The sequence below is a fragment of the Saccopteryx leptura genome, chromosome 3, assembly GCF_036850995.1.
Source record: "Saccopteryx leptura isolate mSacLep1 chromosome 3, mSacLep1_pri_phased_curated, whole genome shotgun sequence".
Lineage (NCBI taxonomy): Eukaryota > Metazoa > Chordata > Mammalia > Chiroptera > Emballonuridae > Saccopteryx > Saccopteryx leptura.
In genome coordinates this window covers 106,243,086-106,262,483 of record NC_089505.1, presented here as the reverse complement: position 1 = coordinate 106,262,483, position 19,398 = coordinate 106,243,086, and the positions used below count along the sequence as shown (strand labels likewise).

The window sequence follows — 19,398 nt, the reverse complement described above, 5'->3', positions numbered from 1 at the left end:
CCCCAGAGGGAGGTCCGGCGGGAGCCAGCACTGCTCCCCCCTTCCCGGTGGCTCCGGGAATCTGCCTCCCCGCGGGCGGAGAGGAGTCCCCTGCCCTGGGTGAGGGGAGTGGAGAGGGCCTCAGGTGCGCTGGGGGTCGCCGGGCGCGGGGCCAGGGCTGGGTGTGTCTTGGGTATGGAGTAAACGTGGATTTTGCTCGTGGGTGTGCCCAGACCGCGGCCACTTTTAGGGCACCGAATCTGTCCCTTCTGTGGGAAGGTGTGCATTTAATTCCAGGGTCGGTTAAATGAGGGCGGTGGGGGCCCAGAGAAGGGGAGGCATAGAGGGTGACTTGTGTGAAGGTGACCTGAGGGGGTGAGTGAGGGTGACTCTGTGTGTGTGTGTGTGTGTGTGTGTGTGTGTGTGTGTGTGTCTCCATGTCCACTTCAGTGAAGGGTGCTGAGACTGGAGGTGTGTGTATGGGTGAAGGGGACGGGTGAGTGCCACCATATCCTCCTACCTGTGTGTTCGGTCGTGTGAGGGTGACCCATTGTGCATGGTGTGTACAGTGACTGGGCTGGGTGACTGTTGGCCATGGCTGTGTGTGCCTGCAGGGCTGAGTGTGTGTGTGGGGGGGAGACTGTGGTGGGCATGTGTTTGGACCCATGGGAGTGTGTGCATATGTGCATGTGCATGCAGGTGCATGGGTGACTGTGCATGGGACATGTACCCCTGAGGGACTGAGTGTGTGTGGTTAAAAGTAAGGGCTTATGTGTGAGATGACTCCTGAGTGTCCCTTTGAGTGACTGTAGCAGCAGCAGTTGTGGGTTTGAGCCCTGTCCCGGCTCTAACAGGGGAAGCAGGAGAAGGAGGGTGAAGGAAGGGCCACCTCCCCACTTTGAGGGACTCAGGTGCCAAGGGAGTCCCCCCATGGGTACCTGTCTGAAGCCTAGACTGGGACTGAGCTGAGGGCGTCTAGGCTCAGCCTTTTTGGTTCCTTCCAGGACCTCTGCTGAAATGTTCCCAGGCCTCTCAGGCAACTGCCCGTGGGTACGGGAGGCTCAATCAGCCAGCCTGGAAGATGGGAGGACAGGCAGGGCTCAGAGGTTGCTTCTTGGACAGATGGGTCCTTACCAGTCATCCCCATTTAGGGGCTATGAGTCAGGGGTAGGGGAGTGTGGAATGCCAGGCAAAGTATCTGCATGGTGGCTGGATGCTTCAGCCCCAGTTCTCCCCCAGATGGGGTGAGCGGAAGAGGTCCCTGGGAGGGACAGAGACCCTGCCCCTTCTAGCAGCTGGGTCACTTTCTAAGCTACACTTCTGGAAGACCATCTTTGAAATCAGTCTTGGAAATAACATGGCCTTGGGTTCAAATCCTGCTCCTGCCACTGGCTTGTGGTATGACCTTTGACAAATCATGTCCCCTGTCAGAGCCTCTGTTTTACCCTCTGTGAAGTGGGGCTAATAACACCCTCCTCAAAGGTTAAATGAGAGGATATGTGTGCTCATTCTCAGAAGCAGCTCAGGATATGCTTGGTGCATAGATGAATGGAAAGCTCAGGACAAAATGTTTTCAACTTGGAGATCCAGCAGGAATCTCAAGCTGTGTGACCCTGGGCGAGTCAAATCCCTCACTGAGCAGCTGTTCCTTATTCATAAACCAAGGCTAATAATTCATTCCCCAGGAGGTGGTGGAAGGAATTGACTTGAGAGCATACCAGGTGACAGGCCCGGTGCACAGGTGGCCTCAGTGAGGCAGGGTGCCCTGGATCTGCGGGCGAGGTGAGGTATGATTCAGACCCCGTGCAGGTAAAGCAGAACCCTGGGGCTCTGGGCCTGGAGGCTGGTATGGCTGAGCTTGATTTGAAGGAGAGGAGGGATGCGGCTCCAGATGTTGGGTGGAGTCTCTCTCCAGGCCTTCCACCTTCCCTGGGGTCAGGCAGTGGAGGAGGGGCATCGCCTCATCTGGCCTCAGAGGCGAAGAGTTAATAGGTGGTGCCCAGTGCCAGGAGTGCCACACCAGAGGAAAAGGGGGAAAGGACGAAGCCTGCAGGAGGAGGGACTGAGTTGGACCAGAGTGGCCTCCGTGTGGGGTCCTCTGAGGATAACACTTGGATGGGGAGTGGCTGGCTCAGGGCAGGGGAGGGGCTAGACGGGCCCCTAGGTCTGCCCACCAACTTGAAAGGGAGTGTGGTGGTGGTGGTGGTGGTGGTGGTGTGTGTAGCTTTCTGAGTGACCTCAGTGGGGATAGCACATCTCATTCATACTGCGAGTGGTGAGTTGGGGTGTGTGTGTGTCTCCTGGACCTGCTTCGGTACATCTTCTCTTCTGAGAGACCAGGCGACTGACTGAGGAACATCGACCTTCAGGGCCACCTCAGCTGTTGTACCTAAGTCACCACTCAGAAAGGCTTAGAGTAGGGGGAATCCTGGAAATTTGAACTTTGAAACGTGTTCTTTTAGAAGCTCAGGGCTGGAAAGGATGGTCGGTGCCCCTCAGTCTTGTTTGAATACTCCCAGTGATGGGAGTTCACTACTTGGTGCCTGTGTGACCTTGTGAAAGTTACTTACCTTCTCTGTGTCTTGTTTTCACCTCTGTAAAATTGGGAGACTATGAGAATAAAAGGGGTTAATATGTAAAGCTCTTAGCACATGCCTGGTGCATAGTAGGCACTCAACAAATGTTGATTTCATGTTCTCTTCCAAGGTTCCATTCTGTGGTAGGGCGTGGAAGGGGGAGGGGCCATGGGGATTCTTTTGAGGCTCCACCCCCAGGCCTAGTGTGGCTGCTGCTTCCCTGCCCTCCCTGTTTCAATCATCCAGGAGCTCCAGATTCCTCTCCCCTCCCCTCCAGCTACTCCAGTTGACTCTGAATGTTGGGTTGCCCGGGGCCAGATTGTTCTCACTGTAAAAATGAAAAGTTGGGGACCTCTAGGCCGTCCAGGCCAGGGCCTGACACAGGGATACCACAGGGGCCTGCTGCCTGTTAGCCCTCAAGGTGGCAGGGGCTTTGGGGACAGACACCTGCTGTGTGATTTTGGGTAAGGGATTTGTTTCAATTTCCTCACCTGTAAAATGGGGACAGTAGCAGGGCCAGCCTCGCGGAGATGTTGTGATGAGAAACGAGCTGCTTGAGCAGACTGCGCACGGCCTGCCGTGTAGGGAGCCCTCAGGAGAGGGGCCTTCCCAGGAGGAGCCTAGAGACTCAAGGTGGGTGTCTGGAGCTAAGCCAGGAAAGTTGTCACCAAGTGACACTGAGCAAGCTGTAGCTTGCCCTGACCCTTGGCTTTCTTATCTGTCACCTGGGAACAAATACTTGACCACTAGGATTGTATTGGGGCTATGACAGCATCGTGGTATCGCTGGGACTGGACCCTGGAGCCTTTGGCTCTCTCCTGCCGCTGCGAGTCTAGTGTGTTTCTTGTCCCCTCGTGTCAGGGTTTGGTGTGGGGTCAGCTGTGCCGGAGAAAAGGAGTTTGGACTTTTGGAAACAAATGGCTCCTTCCACCTCATGGATTGGAGCATGGGGTCCTTGGGGGTCCCTGGTTGGCCCTGGGGCAGAGCAGCTCTGGGCTGGGCTCTGGAAAATGCTAGAACAGCAGTGGGGTGGGTGAGAGGGACGTCCTGAAGGCAGGAAGACGGCAACACAGAGCTTCCTCCAGAAGCCAGGTCCTGTATGGGCCTCCCTCCATCGGAGCTGGGACCTTCCCCCCAAGCTGCTGGCCTTGGGGAGAGGGATGGGTCGTTTTAGAAGGGCCTACAATAGGCTTCTTGAAGGCCAGGGCCCACTGAGGCAGCAGGGGATGGGAGATGGTGGTCTCCGTCTGCCCAGCCTGATGGGTGACGGCTTGATTTGGGACGTGGCCTCCATACCTCTGAGGGCTCAGTAATAGAACCAGCACTTACTTAATCCTCATAATAGGCTTTGGAGGCAGGAGCGATTAGAGGCCCCATTTTACAGAGGAAGAAACTGAGGTACAGAGAGGTTAAATGACTTCCTCAAGGTCACATAGCCGGAAAGTGCTGAGCTGGACTGAGCTGGGGCCTGGCGGGCTGACAGAACCGGGCCGTAGTCCTGACTTCATGCACTCTTGCCGTGTGACCTCGGCAACTTATTTTACCTCCCGGGGCCTTTGCACCTCCTCCCCCCCCCCCCCAGTTATGACCATGCTTTCTAGGTGCCTGCTGTTTGCCAGGCTCTGGACCAGGGTTGTCCTATATCTTTTGTCATGTAATTCTCACCTTAGCCTTGGATGTGGGTGATGCCAGGTGGGGGAAGGGGCTTGCCCTTGGAGCCCCTGCTCCTCCACCACCTCACAGGGCTCTGTCATCTGTTAGATGGGCTCTTGTGAGCATCACTGGGGGATGGACACTTCATAAATCGTGCAGGGCTGTCAACAAAATGTGGGGGGCAGTTTGCTCATGTCTGGGCCGTGCGATCATGGCACAGGGGAGGGAAATGTTTATAACCTCAGGATGAGAGCGGTCTAAATATACACCATTCTCCCTGGACATGCCCTGGGTGCCACCAGCACTGGGCTCCCTCTCTGCATAGGTGGTAGCCAGGCTGCCTTCTCGCCCCTCTGGCCCTTGGACAGTTGTTGTGTGGAGCTCAGAGTTGCACCCCTGCTGGCCCGTCCTTGCACTCTGGTCCCACTGCACCTAAGGCCTCTCTGGCCTGAGTGGCTGAGGCTCAGAGAGGAGGAGTGACAGTGGAAGTCACACAGCAGTCGGGAGAAGTGTCGGAATGCTTTCTTGCTAGACCATGAGCTCCCTGGGGAAGCCTCTATGGCTGCCTGGTCTTTGCTGAATTCCCAAGGCCAACTTTGTGTCTCTGGGCCAGAACTGAAGGGTTTGAATGAATGAATGAATGAGTGAGTGAGCCAGCAAGTGAGAGAAGGAAGGAAAGAAGGAAGCCAGGACTGTGAGCTTTGGAGCCCAGACCGGGGCTTTGTGCTCTCCTGTGGAGGTGGTTGGGGGGGGCGGGGGGCAGAGTGAGGCTGGCAGATTCCTGCTGGACCCACCGTGTGTACAAGTGGGGTGGGAGGTGCCAGGTGGCCACATGGGGCGAGCCTGCTGTCTGAGTGCCCAGACTCGGCCACCACATCTGGGTGGGACAGAGGCGCTGTGGCTCTGGGCTCCAGCCCAGCTGCTTGGAGCCCTGTGATTTTGTGTCTTGGAGGAGCAGGGGAGCCGGAGCCAGAAACTGTCCCAAGGCCCAGCCCCTCTCTCCCACCCACCACAACTGCCACCCCATTAGAGAGCAGGGTCTGGGCTGGTCCTTGACCACCTGGCTTGGCTTGCTGTCCCCTCTAATGGTCCACCACATCCTGGGAACATCAGGCCAGTGCCCTGTAAATATTTGTTTACCGACACCCCCCCCCCCCCATTTGCCTTGGCTCCCAGCCTCCCAAGATTCCAGGAGGCCTGGCCAGAGGGGCTGCCGCTCCCCTCCCCCACTGACCAGGCCTATTCTCAGCGACAAACAGGAAGCTGTGATTACAGGGGGAGTCTGAGCAGCAATGGCTGAGGGCCCAGCTGGTGATGGGGGTTGGGACAGCCCCTGACAAATGCTCTGGTCCCTTCCCTACCTGGCTGCTGAGGGTGGAGGGCACAGCTGGCCTTTTTTATACCCGGAGGAGAGGGTTCTGTAACATCCATGCCCAGCTGGCTGAGGTCTGCCTTCCTCCTGCCTCTTGGTCCCCACCCAGGCCTTGCTGCTGTCTGTCTGTTTTGGGTTCTCCAAACCTGAGGGTGAAGCTTGAGGTAGTAGAAGGAGCAGGGACTCTAGAGCCAAGTGAACCGGGGTTGAAATCCTGGTTCTGCCAGTTTCTTGCTGTGTGATCTTGGCGAGTTCACTCAGCCTCTCACAGCCCCAGTCTCCTCTTCTTTAAAATGAGCTAAGAGTTTTGTTGTGTTCCTGTCCCTCCCCTGGTTTTACACTGGGAATTGCTTTTTGGGGTGGGGAATAAGATTTTTCCCTTGGAGAGTGTGGGAGGCAAGTTTGAATGATCACGATGACCCAAAGCAGAAGCCTGCAGGTGGGGGCCACCCTCAGAGGGAGAACTGGGGCCAAGACTTCCAGCTGGAGCGGGCAGGGTTTGGGCTGGGTTAGAGGGAGCAATGGACAGGGTCTCGTAGGGCACAGTTCACAGGGAAGTTGGTTCTCCGGAGCTGCTGGCAGCCTGCAGTCCAGGCTGGAGTCAGAGGATTGGCCTCAGCGACTCTTTGGGTTCTTCCAGTCCTGGAACCCCAGAGAGGCCTTGCTGTTTGCAGCATCAGCCCGGGACATGGTGACACTGGGTTCTTTCCATCTTCCTCCCAGCTGGTGCACCTCGGCTGTGTTCCGTTCACCACACCTGCTCTGGCTCTGAGCAGGTGACTGCTGTTCTGTAGGAGCTTGGTGACTGTTGTTCACATAGGAGCTCGACGGTGGGAGATGGTCAGCCCCATAGCCTGCCGGCTCACAGAGGGGAATGCTGAATGAAGCCCGGAGGTGGCCTGGGTCTTGCCCAAGGATTGGACCTGGTTCTCCAGCCTCAGGCATTGAGCTTCTGACCACTTGGAGGCTGGTGGCATTCTCCTCACTTAGAAAAAGGCTTGGAGATGTTAATGCCACCTGCCAGAGCTCACGTGGCCAGGTTCGGGGGGAACGGGTGTTCAGTTGCCCATGTACCTATCCTGGGCTGTTTTCCCCATTGCTGACCTTGTCATCACCCCCCCCCCCCCTTTCAGGGCCAGAGGTTTCTGAGATGGGGGCGGGGCAAGGGTGACAATGCTGATTAGGGCCTTCATCCTGCTTCTGGGCTGGGCCATGGGCTTGCTTTACCTGTGGGGTCAGCCTCAGCTCAGGGCTCTTTGTACCCCCTGCACTGCCAGCCAGGCCCCCGCCCATCTCTCTCTGCTTCTCAGCCCTGCTCACCAGCCTAGACTTTAATAAGGGTAATTTAGAATCAATCACCAGCAGGATCTGGGAAATCTAATTGCAGCAAACTGATTGCCAATTTGACTGTGGGCACCAGGGTGGCTCATTAGGCCAGTCCCTCTCCTTGCACTGAGCTTAGGGGGGGGGGGAGTGACAAGGGGACTGAGCAGGTGAGGCTCCTGGGGGGCTGAGTGGCTGTGATCCTGGGAACAGGGGAAAGATAGCCTTGCTTCTTGGGGTATCCAGCAGAACCCATAAACTGCCACCTTGTCCAGGGCCTACGGCTTGGGTTGTGGGTACCTGTGACTGTCTCTACCCTTCACTCACCCACTGTGTCTACTGCCACCTCCTCAGGGCCAGGCTGCTGTTGAGGGTGGGGTGGGAATTTCTGCAGCTGAATTTGACCTGGTTTCTACCCTTAAGATGCTCTGTCTTGGGGTGATGGTGATGCTGATGATAACAGCCAACACTTAGGCCCTAGGAGGTTAGGTAGGTATCGTCACCCTGTTTTACAGATGGGGTCCCAGAGGCCCGAGAGGTTAAGCAGCATGCCCAAGGTGAGGCAGTTAGCAAGCAGCTGTGGTCTGTGCCTCCCTAAATGCCATGTTGTTTGGGGGCATTGGGAGCCCCCGGGGGTACCGGGCACCCAAGGGGTCACCGGGCACCCAAGGGGTCACATAGCTGTATGCACATGCACGGGAGCCTGTCTCTTGATGAACTAATTTGTCTACTCTGCAGATATGTATTGGACACCTGCTGTATGCAGAGCCCTGTGCTGGGGGCTTTGGGCGTGTGTTTGTTTTGGAGGTTGTGTTGTGCCTGTATGAGGTTTCAGGGGGGAGGCACTGAAGAGCAGCAAGGAGGGGAAGCCCTTTCTCTCACTTGAGACACGTTCAAATCCCAGCTTTGCCAACCAGCAGGGTTAGCTTGGGCAAGCGACTCCTTTAGGCAGCCTTAGTCTCCTCCTCTGTCCGGTGGGTCAGTACTAGCCCGCTCGCCGGGCTGCGTGAGGGGCGGTGTGGGGGGAGGTGCAGGCAGATCACTAGTTGGCAGCTGGTTAAAAGGAAGCTGCTGCTGGATGTTACTTTTATTTTACTTATTTTCATTGTTACACTTTCCCTAGGATTTTGTGTCTCAGAGGTGAGTCTACTCCTGGCTTGTCCAGCGGCTGTGGACAGCATTTCCCCTCGGAGCCTCTGCTCTGCCTCTGTAAAGTGGCGCCTTCCAGTCTTCGCGTTTGAGGAACTATCAGAAAGATCTGGGGCCAGAGAGGGCAGGGCCTGACCCGAGGTAGCCCAGCTGGGAAGGGAGAACAGGCCCGTCGGGCATGGGGCGAGGATGGGAGGCCTGTTTCCTTCATATGGGCTGTCTGTGGTTCCTCTTGGGCCGGGGAGGGGGTGCCCCTGTCCTTGCCTATCATGCCGGGCACCACCTCCTTCCCAGCCTCTGGGACATGAGCAGTGAAATTCAGGTCGACTGGGGGCTGGGCGGTGAGTCTGGTTTCCTGGCCAGAGGAGGAGCCCTGGGGAGGGGATCCAGTACCTGGTCCTTGTCCCTACTCCGATGCTGACCTGCCAATCACTTCAGCCTCTGTTTGCTGATTCCCCTTCTCTGTCTGGCGTGTGCTGAGCACTAAGAACCATGAGGGGGTTTAACCTGGTACCCCAACCTTAGGAAGCTCCCAATTAGGTGAGGGAGCCAACACATGAGAGTGACTGAGGACATGAGTCAAAGGAATGGGAGTTTGGTTTTGGCTCCTGAAAATCAGGGAGTACTTCATGGAGGAGGCATCCTTTGGACCAGGCCTTAAAGAATGACAGCACATTGATAGGCAGAGGGGCCAGGGTAGACAGAGGCTCAGAGATGGGGAAGGTCATGGTATACTAGGGAACTAGAGTATGATTAAAAGTAACAATTTCCAAGGGGAAGGGGGGCCATAGGTAGAGGTGAGAACATAGCTCCCTTTGGGGTGAAGGAACCATTGCTGTAGCGGGCCACTGTTTCGAATGAGAGTGTGTTGTTTCTTGCATTTAAAAGACATTCACTGGGCATCTGTCACTGTCCTGGGGTGTTCTGGGGCTGAATGGTTGAACCCCACAGGGCCTTGGCCTGAAAGACCCCAGTGGCTCACAAGATGAGCTTTGAGTCCAAACTAAGGCTTTGGGTTCCTTCCTCCAGGTAGAAGATGCTGGTCTGTAAAATGGGGGCAGTCCCGCTGCCGAGAGGGGCTGGCATGGGATGCCAACAGGAGCATGGATACAATCATATTAATATTGAATTATGCCGGCCCTGGCCAGTTGGCTCAGTGGTAGAGCGTCGACCTGGCGTGCAGGAGTCCCGGGTTCGATTCCTGGCCAGGGCACACAGGAGAAGCGCCCATCTGCTTCTGCACCCCTCCCCCTCTCCTTCCTCTCTGTCTCTCTCTTCCCCTCCCGCAGCCAAGGCTCCATTGGAGCAGAGTTGGCCTGGACAATGAGGATGGCTCCATGGCCTCTGCCTCAGGCACTAGAATGGCTCTGGTTGCAACAGAGCAACGCCCCAGGTGGGCAGAGCATCACCCCCTGGTGGGCGTGCCAGGTGGATCCCGGTCGGGCGCATGCAGGAGTCTGTCTGACTGCCTCCCCGTTTCTAACTTCAGAAAAATAGGGGGAAAAAAATTGAATTATGCCTGTTGAGTGCCTGCCACATGCAAGGTACTCTGCCAAATGTCTTTTATAGAAAGACTCAATCCTTACAACAACCTTAGGAGGAGGCACCATTATTATCTTGATTTTACAGAAAGGACATTGAAGCACTGAGAGGTTAATTAACTCGTCCAAGGTCACAGAGCTAATAAGTGGCACACTCACTAGGAGTTGAACCCAAGCAGTTTGCCTTAGAGTCCAATGTGGTACACAGGCACTGCTCCCTGCTACCTCATGTGTTGCAAACTATAAAGTGTGTTGTCCTGAGAGGTTGAATTTAAGGCCAATCAGGTGTTGTTGAACCCGTGTGGCTGCTGTGGGGAGGCCCTGACCCAAACCTGGGGAGCTTTTGGCTTCCACCTGGGTCTATTCTCTGTCGCATGTTTTCTGTGTGGGTTGGGCCATGGGCTGAGGACAGTCCAGGCTGAGGAAAGATCAGAGAACTGAAGACAGTTTCAGTTGGAAGGGCCCTTGGAAACTCTCTTGTACAATTTGTTCATCGTCCTGGAGGGGAAACTGTGGCCAAAGGAGTGATCTCTAGTCATAGGGGGGAATCTTCTGAGATCTGGTAGTTCAGACTTCTTATTTTACATATGGGGAAATTGAGGCTCAGAGAGGTACAATGGCAAAAGTAACACAGCAAGTTGGTGGCTAATCTGGGACTAAGAACTTTGTCTCCTGGCTCCTGGGTAGGGCCCCGTCTCTCGAGCCATACTGCCTCTCTTTACTGGTCTCTGTCCTGCCCAGACTGGAGGGCCAGCTGCAAGATGATGCTGTGCTAAATCGATTCCCATCAGTTCACTCAGTGTAGTTCTCCAGCCACATCCCTTTGCCCTGGCCAACCCTCACTGCTTCCACCTGAGACCCCTGGGTATGTCCTGGGCACCCAGTGCACTGTTGTCTCTGTTGCCTACATGTCTAACCACGTGCTGCTTTCTCTCCCATGGATTGTTTCCTTCTCCTGTGGACTCCTCCTTAGCCTCCAGAACTCAGCACAGGCTGAGTTTTGAAAAGATCCTCCTCCGAGGATCCTTTCCGGACCTCTGCTCATGCACAGTGAGCCCTTCTTCAGCCCCTTCCCTCCGGCCTCCAAGGCAGGGCCTTTTCCCTGCACCTTAGGATTCTGTGCTAAGCCTGAACTCTGTTAAGTTGCTCACATTGTCTGGTTCCCCACAGGGTTACATCCTTATCTCCTTGGAGCCCTCACTTGGATACACTGTTGCAGCAGCTACTCCCCCAGTTACATCATTTCCCAGTTCAGCCCTCACACATTACTTTGTTTCATTTCCCCAAATTCTGACATTGCTACATTGTATCCTTTTTTTGCATGCTTGCACACATTTTCAATCTTTTTGACTTCTAGTTCTCCCGTCGTCACACCTTGTCCTCCCCCCCCCCCCCCGCATCCCCTGCTCCTGTGACCCCCAACCTTGAGGAAGAGGAAGGAGAGCGGAGGCTGGCAGCAGGGAGCAGTGGGCTCGAGGGGCGCAGCCTTCCCGCCTCCTTTAGCTGAGGCTGTACTGGGCCCTTTTGGACTCCACCTTTCTGGAAGGTGGTCATCAACTCCCATATGTGCCTTGACCAGGCAGGCCCAGGGTTTTGAACCGGCAACCTCAGCATTCCAGGTCGACGCTTTACCCACTGTGCCACCACAGGTCAGGCTGAAGGTGGTCATACTGTGAGGTTCGGAGGCTCAGGCTTGGTTACAAGTGATCTTCCCCTCTGCGGTCCATCTCCCTCCCCACCACAACCCCCCTGCCACCTCCTCCTCCTCTGCTTCCGGCTCCCCCCCCCACATCCCCTTCTCCTTCCCCCCTTCTCTTTTTGGTCCCCAGAGGCCTCTGCCTCACATGCTCTCTGGCTGGTGGGAACCTCTCGTCTCCCTGCCTGTCACTCAGTGGGGCCGGGCCCTGAGGAGTCCTGGGGGACAGGGGCCTAGAGGGCTGAGGGGTGGTTAGGGTCAGGGCTGGAGAGTCTCTTCTTTATTCCTTGCCCTCCTGGGCCCAGAACCCCTCATTCCCTCCATCCCCCCCCTCCAGAAGTGTACTTCCGAGGGCACCAAGCCACAGGAAGTCAGCCCCTCACCTTGCTGTTTTCATGAGGACACGGAGCCCTCGGAGGGAGCTTGGCTGTTCAGGGTCCCACCCACCCACCCCCATGGTGAGAGGCAGAACAGCTCCCCCAGGGCTGTGGCCCCCAGGGGGCCTCTGGGAGCTGAGCTGTGGCTTGGCTGACTCCTGTTCCCACGTGAGGTAGTGAGGCGGGGAGGCTTTTGGGGACAATCTCAGCTGCGGATGAAGGGGTTCCAGCTCTGTTTGGGGCATGGTCTGTGAGATTGTGGTCGAGTCCAGGGTGATCTGTTTTCGGTGTGGAGCCTTTTAAGGCCACGCTTCTGTCTAGGTTTAGGTGAGGGGCTGGGTTTATGCGTGCTGCTGCCGTGTCTGTGCTGAAGCATGGGGCCCTGGGTGTCTGTGTGGGGAAGGACCTGTGGCCTCCTCTTTGTCTTCAGCCGTTTTAGTGGCTCAGGAGTGAGGCCGGGCTGGGGGGATTCAGGAGTCCCCAAAATTGCTGACTCTCCCCTTTTTCAGCTGTAGGTGGCTTGCCCCCACAGGTGGGTGGGCATGGGTATTAGCAGCTGATAGAAGAATAGTGGAGGAAGTTGGCAGACGCTCTCCCCTGAGGCAGATATAGAAATGAGCGCACCTGCGGACCCATTTGTGTACAAGGAGCACGCAGACCTGAGCACACAGCCTTGTCCTGTGCACACATGTGGAGACACAGGCCCGCACACATACCAGAGCCCGCTTGGGCTGACCGAGACAGGGAAACACACACTCCCCCGGCGCACACATACCTATCACAGAGAGAGAGCCCTTATTCTCACCTGAACATACTTAGACCCACACAGACATTTAAGCTCACCTGACAACCCGCAGGTGTACACACACAGAGATGTACCTGCACGCATGCCCAGAAACCCCTGGATGTGCTTGCACGTGTGCACCTGCGTGCCTGCCCGTATACACCCACCGCACACTCACACATTGCTGGGGCTCTAAGCTACCCAGAATGTGTCCGTCCTTAATCCCAGCTCTTAATCCTAGAATCTAGGGAGCCCAGGGCAGAGGGGCAGCTGGTCATCTGCCTCCTTAGCAGTGATTAAGGTGGGGGCGGGGGGTGCAGAGGCCCTCAGAGCTTTGTCTTCTGCCTGACCTCCAGGCACACTGCAAATTTCAAAACTGGGGTTCCTTCAGAGATTCAGTTATATGTAACTTACCAAACCCTGGGTGAGACACACTGGGGAAGAGAAGGGCTGTATGGTTGTGTGTCCCTGAGGACAGTGACAGCCGGGGTCAGAGAGGCCAGGGGACGCAGTTCCTTCATTTCACCGTCTGCCCAGGGCAGACCCTGAGTCAGAACCTTCAGCATGAAGCATCTGGGGACTTCCCATCTCTGGGCACCCTGCTGCTGGCCAGAGCATTTGTGGACCAAGAGGGAGGGTGAGGCCCAACCAAGGAGATGCTGAATTGGGGGCCTTGAGCGGGGAGGGCTATGGTACTGGGACAAGGTTGGGATGGAGAAGCTTCCAGGAGAAAGTGAGGCCTGAGCCGTGTGTTGAAGGCCTCACCGCCTGGGCATTTGGAAATGCACGGGGACTCTAGGCGTGTCTGTAAGGAGCGGCTGTGAGAAGTGGTGGAAAGAGGGTGGGGTGGGCCTCTGCGCCACTTGAGCTCTGGCTGCGACCTCTGCTTGTCAGCCAGGTGGCCGTGGGCAGCTCACTGCACGTGTCCCCCTCTGTGAAGCTGGATGGTCACTGTTTTACTGCAGGGTCACTGCAAGGGTCAGGGCTTACTTGGCCCAGGGTCCAGCATGTTGCAGTGCCCAGAGCTGGTGACCAGTATTGATCATAATGGGGAAAGGGGTGACAAGAGGCCTGTGACACCACAGAGGTGATTATCACCACTCCCGTCCTTGTCCTGGGAGCTGGGGAACGGCACAGCCCCTTGCTGATGTCTAGCATGGAGCCCTGCTTTTCCCATCCAGGTTCTTCCCGCACAAGCACTGCTTGCTCCACTTCCATTTGGGGCTCATTTATCCAGACCTCCCTGGGGCTCTGTTCTGGCCTGAGGCTGGAGCTCCCTGCAAGGAGGGGTCAAGCTGTTGACTGGGGCTTTGATGGTAGGAGCTCAGGGCTGCAGCCTCCCTCTGACCCTGCTTGCAGGCTGAGACCTGAAGGAGGGTTTGGTCAGGAAAGCCATGTTTAAGTGACATGTGAGAAGAGGGCATGCCTCATCCCTGGTTGCAGGGCACATGGGGGCCAGGACACGTAGGCTCCCTAGATCCCTTGTGGATGTTTGGAGGCCTCTCTGTGCGCTCAGTGGGGAGGGCTCTGCTTAAAGGCGGTGGGCTGAGGACGAGCTGGCTGGATCCGCAGGAGGCTGGGAGGTGATGTCAGGGGGGAGGATATGGGGCTCTGAGTTCTTCTGTTTCTCTCCACCTCACAGCTGGGACTGAGGGGCTGGAGGGTCCTTGTGGAGTCCTCCTCAGGATCCTTTGTGGCTCCTGCCCTGAAGTCTGCTCTGTAAGACTCTCTGAGATCACCTCTTTCCCTTTTAGTGCTGAGCCGGGGATGGGGAAGGTCGCTGAGGTAGTGGACTGGAGGCAGGGGGCTACAGGGTACAGGCTTCATACCTGAGTTCAGCCTAGTTGGGGTTTCTGGGGTACTGAGCACCTGCCAGACAGAGGCCTGGACCAACCAGCCCACGGGACAGACGGGCCTCTGAGCAGAGAACTAGAGAGCGGAAACTGGCTCGGGGCTCCGCGGCTGCCAGCTGGGCTGGGTGGAGGCTGGTGCCCAGGAGCCAAGTGGCAGCAGCACAAGGGACGAGGGGTGGGCCCCAGGGATGTGTCTGTCCTCATGGATGTCCCAGGTGCCACAGTGGGCAGGGGGGACAGATTGGTCTTCAAATTCAGATATGCTTTACTGCTGGGCCCTGCCACCACTATCCTGCTCATCTCTGGCAGGGACAGAGGGCCTGGGTGGGGGCATTTCAGGACCACTGAGAGCTGGAGCTGGGGACACTGAGTGTAGGAATGGAGGTGGCAGCCAGCCTGAGTTTAGAATGGCCTCCCTTCTCCTGGGTCATTCTGGGCCAAGCCTGCCCTCTTCCAGTGGTCCCACCTGACAAAGTGGCCTTTGACAAACACGGAGGAGGCGGTTGCTGGGCTGGGCCGCTCCCACTTGTGGTCTACAGAGTCAATGTTTGCCCTTTGGAGGTGGGGGGCTGGGGAGGTTCACCTGGGGCGTGGTTGGGGGAGACTCCTATGGAAGAGGAGGTGATCAGGGATAACTTTCACCTCCTTTCCCAGCTGGGTATTTGAGTCCAGGTTCTACTGTGTGACCCTGGGCAAGTTTCTCACCCTCTCTGAACCTCAATCTCACATTCATTCCTTTTTTTCCTAAACAAAAGCTTTGTTGAGATTTATCTCACATACCATACAATTCACCCATCTAAAAGCAGATAGTTAAATGGTTTTTAGTGTATTTACGGAATTGTGCAAACATCACCAATTTTATGCATTCTTATCACCTTCCTAAAAAACCCTATATATCTATTAGCAGTATCTCTCTACTTGTCACTAACCCCCCAGCCCTAGGCAATCACTGATTCACTTTGTGTCTACGGACTTGCCGATCTTGGACATTTTATATTAATGGAATCATATAACATGTGGTCCTTCGTGCCTGCCTTCTTTCGCTTAGCGTATGTGTTCCAGGTTCATCCACGTGGCAGCATGTATCAGTACTTCATTCCTCTTTTGTTGAGTAATATTCCATTGTATGGACATACCACCTTTTATTTACCCATCAGTTGATGAACATGTGGGTGGTTTTCACTTTTTGGCTGTCATGAATAATACTGCTGTTTCTAAAAATGTGTGGACATATGTTTTCAGTCCTCTTGGATAGACACCCTCGGAGTGGAATTGCTGAGTCATGTGGTGACTGCGTGTTCGAGCTTTTGAGGAACTGCCAGACTGTTTTCCAAAGCGGCGGCACCTTTTCCATCCCCGCCGGTGGTGCATGAGGGTTCTGATTTCTCCGTAGCCTCACCAGCAGTTGTTATTCTCTGACTTTCTGATTACACTCATTCTTGCATCCATTCATCCCTCAGGAGGTATTTATAGGACATCTATATTTGACAAGGCTTTGCCTGTCTCCCAGGAGTGATGCTGAGAGTTTAGGCATCCTTCTGTCCCCTTCCTTTCCTGACCCCCCATCTGCATCTCAGAGAGTGTCATCTTGGGCTGGAGGTGGCCCTGGAGGCAAGGGTGGCCTCAGGCAGGTTTCTGGGGGCTCTGCCAGTCCCTTCCTCAGTTTTTTTTTTTTTTTTGTATGATTTCTTGCTCTGTGCTTCAGTTTCCCGTCTGGGCAGTGGTGGTGGCGGCGGCCCTGGAGGCCCATGGCTCTCACGGTCTGAATCTAGCTTGTTCCATCCTTTGAAGCGGAGCAGCTCGGAAGCCAGTGGATGGCTCCCTGTAGGGGGCGGGGAGTCACATCTCCACCTTCTGTTATAAATAACCCAGCAACCAAGAAGGTGAAGGGGACCAAGGCCCCACAGCTGAGGAGGCTGGGCTGGACACACACACACAGGTGGGGATGCTATAGGAGAGTGTGTGCATATTGGGTGACCTCAGGGTGATGCTGGCCTGTGCCTGGGGAGGCTGTGGAGAGGATATCGGAGCTGTTGTGCGTCCCTGCACAGCTGGAAGGACTGGGCCTGTCATGGGCTGATTCCAGCAGGGGCTGTTCAGGTCCCTGGAGGAGGGCTGGGGATCAGCCTAGTGAAACCCCAGGGTTAGCAAGGTCCCTGGAGCCCCCTCACCCAACTTCAGGTGGCCCCTGGGATCCTTCTGCCCTTTGAGCTGGTCTTCCCTGAGGTCCTGTGGGCATAGGAACCAGACACGTGGCACTGGGGCTTCTGTCTGCCCTTGGCCCCTTCTCTACCACCAGGCCCCACATCTGCCTGCCTTGCCCACATCACCTCCATCCTGACTCTCCAGCTAGGCTCTCTGTGACCTCCAGCATGCTGCCTGGCCTCTCTCTGGAGTCAGGAGGCCCATTTCACCTGGCTCCCTCAGCAAGGGGTCTGGCACTTAGTTAGTGCTCAGTAAATACTACTTTTCTCCCAGCCCAGGCCTAGTTGTAAAGTGGCCAGATTTGTAGGCTCTACTGGGAGCCTGCTAAACTGCATGTTTTGCGTATAATTTGCATAGTTGTTTTATAAAAAAAATATGTTGGGATCAGTCTCAATTTTCCTTCCCTCCTCCCAGCTCAGTTGGAGTCCTCCTGGTTGGATTTTGGAGGGAGCAGAGAGAACCTTTGTCCAACCCCTGGTTTTATTCATGCAGAGCCTGAGGCCAGAGGGCAGGGCCCTGCCCAGAATCACACGGACTAGGGGCAGACGTGGGTGATGTGATTCTATCGGGGGTGATCCTACTCATAGTATATATTGAACAAATACTGATTTGTGGGGCTGTGTCCCACAAATATCCTGGACCCTTGGGACACAGGAGTGGTCCCGGTAGACCCAGTCACTACCCAAGGAGCTGTTGGAGGGGGAGACAGACATTAGGCAAGTAAATAAACAAGCTAATTTCAGGCAGTGGTGAGCTAGGAGACAACCCTGGGTTGACAGTGAGTGACAGGGTATATGGGGGGTCATTTGGGTGGATTTGGTGGTTAGGCAGGAAGGTGAGTTTGGAGTAGGGCCACTGTGTCACATCCTGGCACCTACTGACCGCAGTAACTGCTGGGCACATCACAGCTGATATCTCCATGTGCTGGGAATCGTTATCCCCATTTCATAGGAGGGCAAACTGAGGCCCAGCGAGATGAAGGGACTTGACCAGGATCTCTGGGAGTGAGGACTGGAATACCTAGCCCCACACTAGGTTGTTCTTTGGAGGTTTATGGGCCCCAGGAATGGGCAGGACCTTGCCCGTTTGTTGACAGGGATGATTGCAGAGCCTGGAGGCTCAGTCCGGGTCATGGGGTGGTGGGTGGGCTGCCAGACCACCTGTCGTGGGGGCAGGAGTTATCCTTCTCTTCTGCTCATTCCCAGACATTTAGTCAGTCTGCCCATCTGTCTGTTTCTGCGCAGGGCTCTGGTGGGGGGTTCCGCGGGCTCTGACGCTAGCCTCACCTCGAGGAGCTTTCTGCGGAAGGCTGAGACTAGGTGTGCGCTACAACACGAGCACGATCCTTAGGGTTCAGCTAACCCTGGGCTCAAATTTGGCCCCATTGCTGTGTAATTTTGGGTCAGTTGCTTTACCTCTCTGAACTTTGGTTTGCCCATCTAAGAAATGGGTATAACAATCCCTCATGGGTAAAGTGTTTGAAGAGAAATGGGGCAATGTGCATATGAAGAGCCTGGCACATGGTGAGTGCTCCCTTGTGCTGGCTGTACCTGTTGTTCAGGGTAAGGGATGGAGCGGCCTAGACCTCCTTTGGAAAAGAGCCCCATGAGATGGGTGTTGTGTCACAACCCAGGAGCCTGCATGTAGCAGGGTTCAAATCCTGCTGTGCCCCCACTGGTGGCTTCATGGTGTCCTCATCTGTAGATGGGACAGTAGTATTTGCATCTCAGGCTGGTGGAGTAAGTTCAGTGAGACTTGGTAGAAGGGGCCCACCTGACTGATGGGAGCATGGTTGGTGGCCCCACTTCCCCCAGGAAATGACAACACAGTGGAGGTAGAGTCCCCAGAAGGGACTCCTAATTCAGACCAGGCAGGCGGTGGGCATGTGGAGGCCTCTCAGAGGAGGCGCTCCTTGGGCTGACTGAGCACATCCCTCCTTTGCTGATTAGGGGACCCGGAGTGCCTAGAATAGTGCTGGACGCAGAGCCGGTGCTTAATAAACAGAGCCTGCGGTGCTTAATAAACAGAGCCTGTACCGACTCACCAGGCGAGTAGGTGCTAGCCAGGCAGAGATGGGGAAGGGCGTCCTGGAAGCAGGAACAGCACATGGAAAGCCTGGCAGCGCCTGCATTCCCAGAACCACAGACTGTTCAGTGTGAGAGGAGCAGAGGGGGTGGGCAGCGGGGGGGAGGAGGCTGCTGAGTCTGGGTAGGATCGCAGTGGGTGGTCCTGCTCTCAGGCACGAGCTTGGGGACAGGAGTAAATGAGCAGTGTGAGTCAGGGTGGCTGAGAGGGTGACGCTAGAGAGCAGGTGGCTGGGAACTGATGGAGCGATCAGGGGGAGGGGTCCCGGCCGTGGGCTGAGGAGGGGCTGGTTTTCCCAGGGTTGCACGGTTGTCCCCCTGGCTAAGCGTAGCTGACAGTGTGAGTGGCTCTAAGGTGGCCAGCCAGCACCGTCACTGGGACTGGCAGGATGGCAAGGCCAGGAGTAGGGCTGAGGGGGGAAGTCAGCGGGCTGGTGAGGTGTCTGAGTACCGTGGGCCGGGGTGGCTGCCCCGTGTCGATGCCTGGGGAGGAGGGCAGCGAGGCCCTGCCCTGCCAGCCCGTCTGCCCCAGGCCCTGCCAGCTCCCTCAGAGGCTGGGTGAAGTTTCCTTTCTGCCTCTTCCTCTGTTTGCTCCTGAGTTTCCTCAGGAACAGGCCCAGTGGGGACTCTGCAGAACGAAGGGGACCGGGAGCGTCACCGTCCCAGGATGGCAGAGATGGGCGCTCAGAAAAAACGTGCTGTTCCTAATAATAAAAGTACTGTGAGCTTATTGTGGAACATTTGGAAAATGCACTGGTCCTGAGGAAGAAATGAAAAACTGCCTGTGGCCCCGTGGCCCAGACAGC

At 55.9% G+C, this 19,398-nt stretch overlaps 1 protein-coding gene across 1 annotated transcript in view; it reads left to right on the top strand.

The window, feature by feature from the left end:
- SDC3 (syndecan 3) overlaps positions 1 to 19,398 on the top strand; it is a 38,631-nt gene that overhangs the window by 1,300 nt on the left and 17,933 nt on the right. The window lies entirely within an intron of this gene.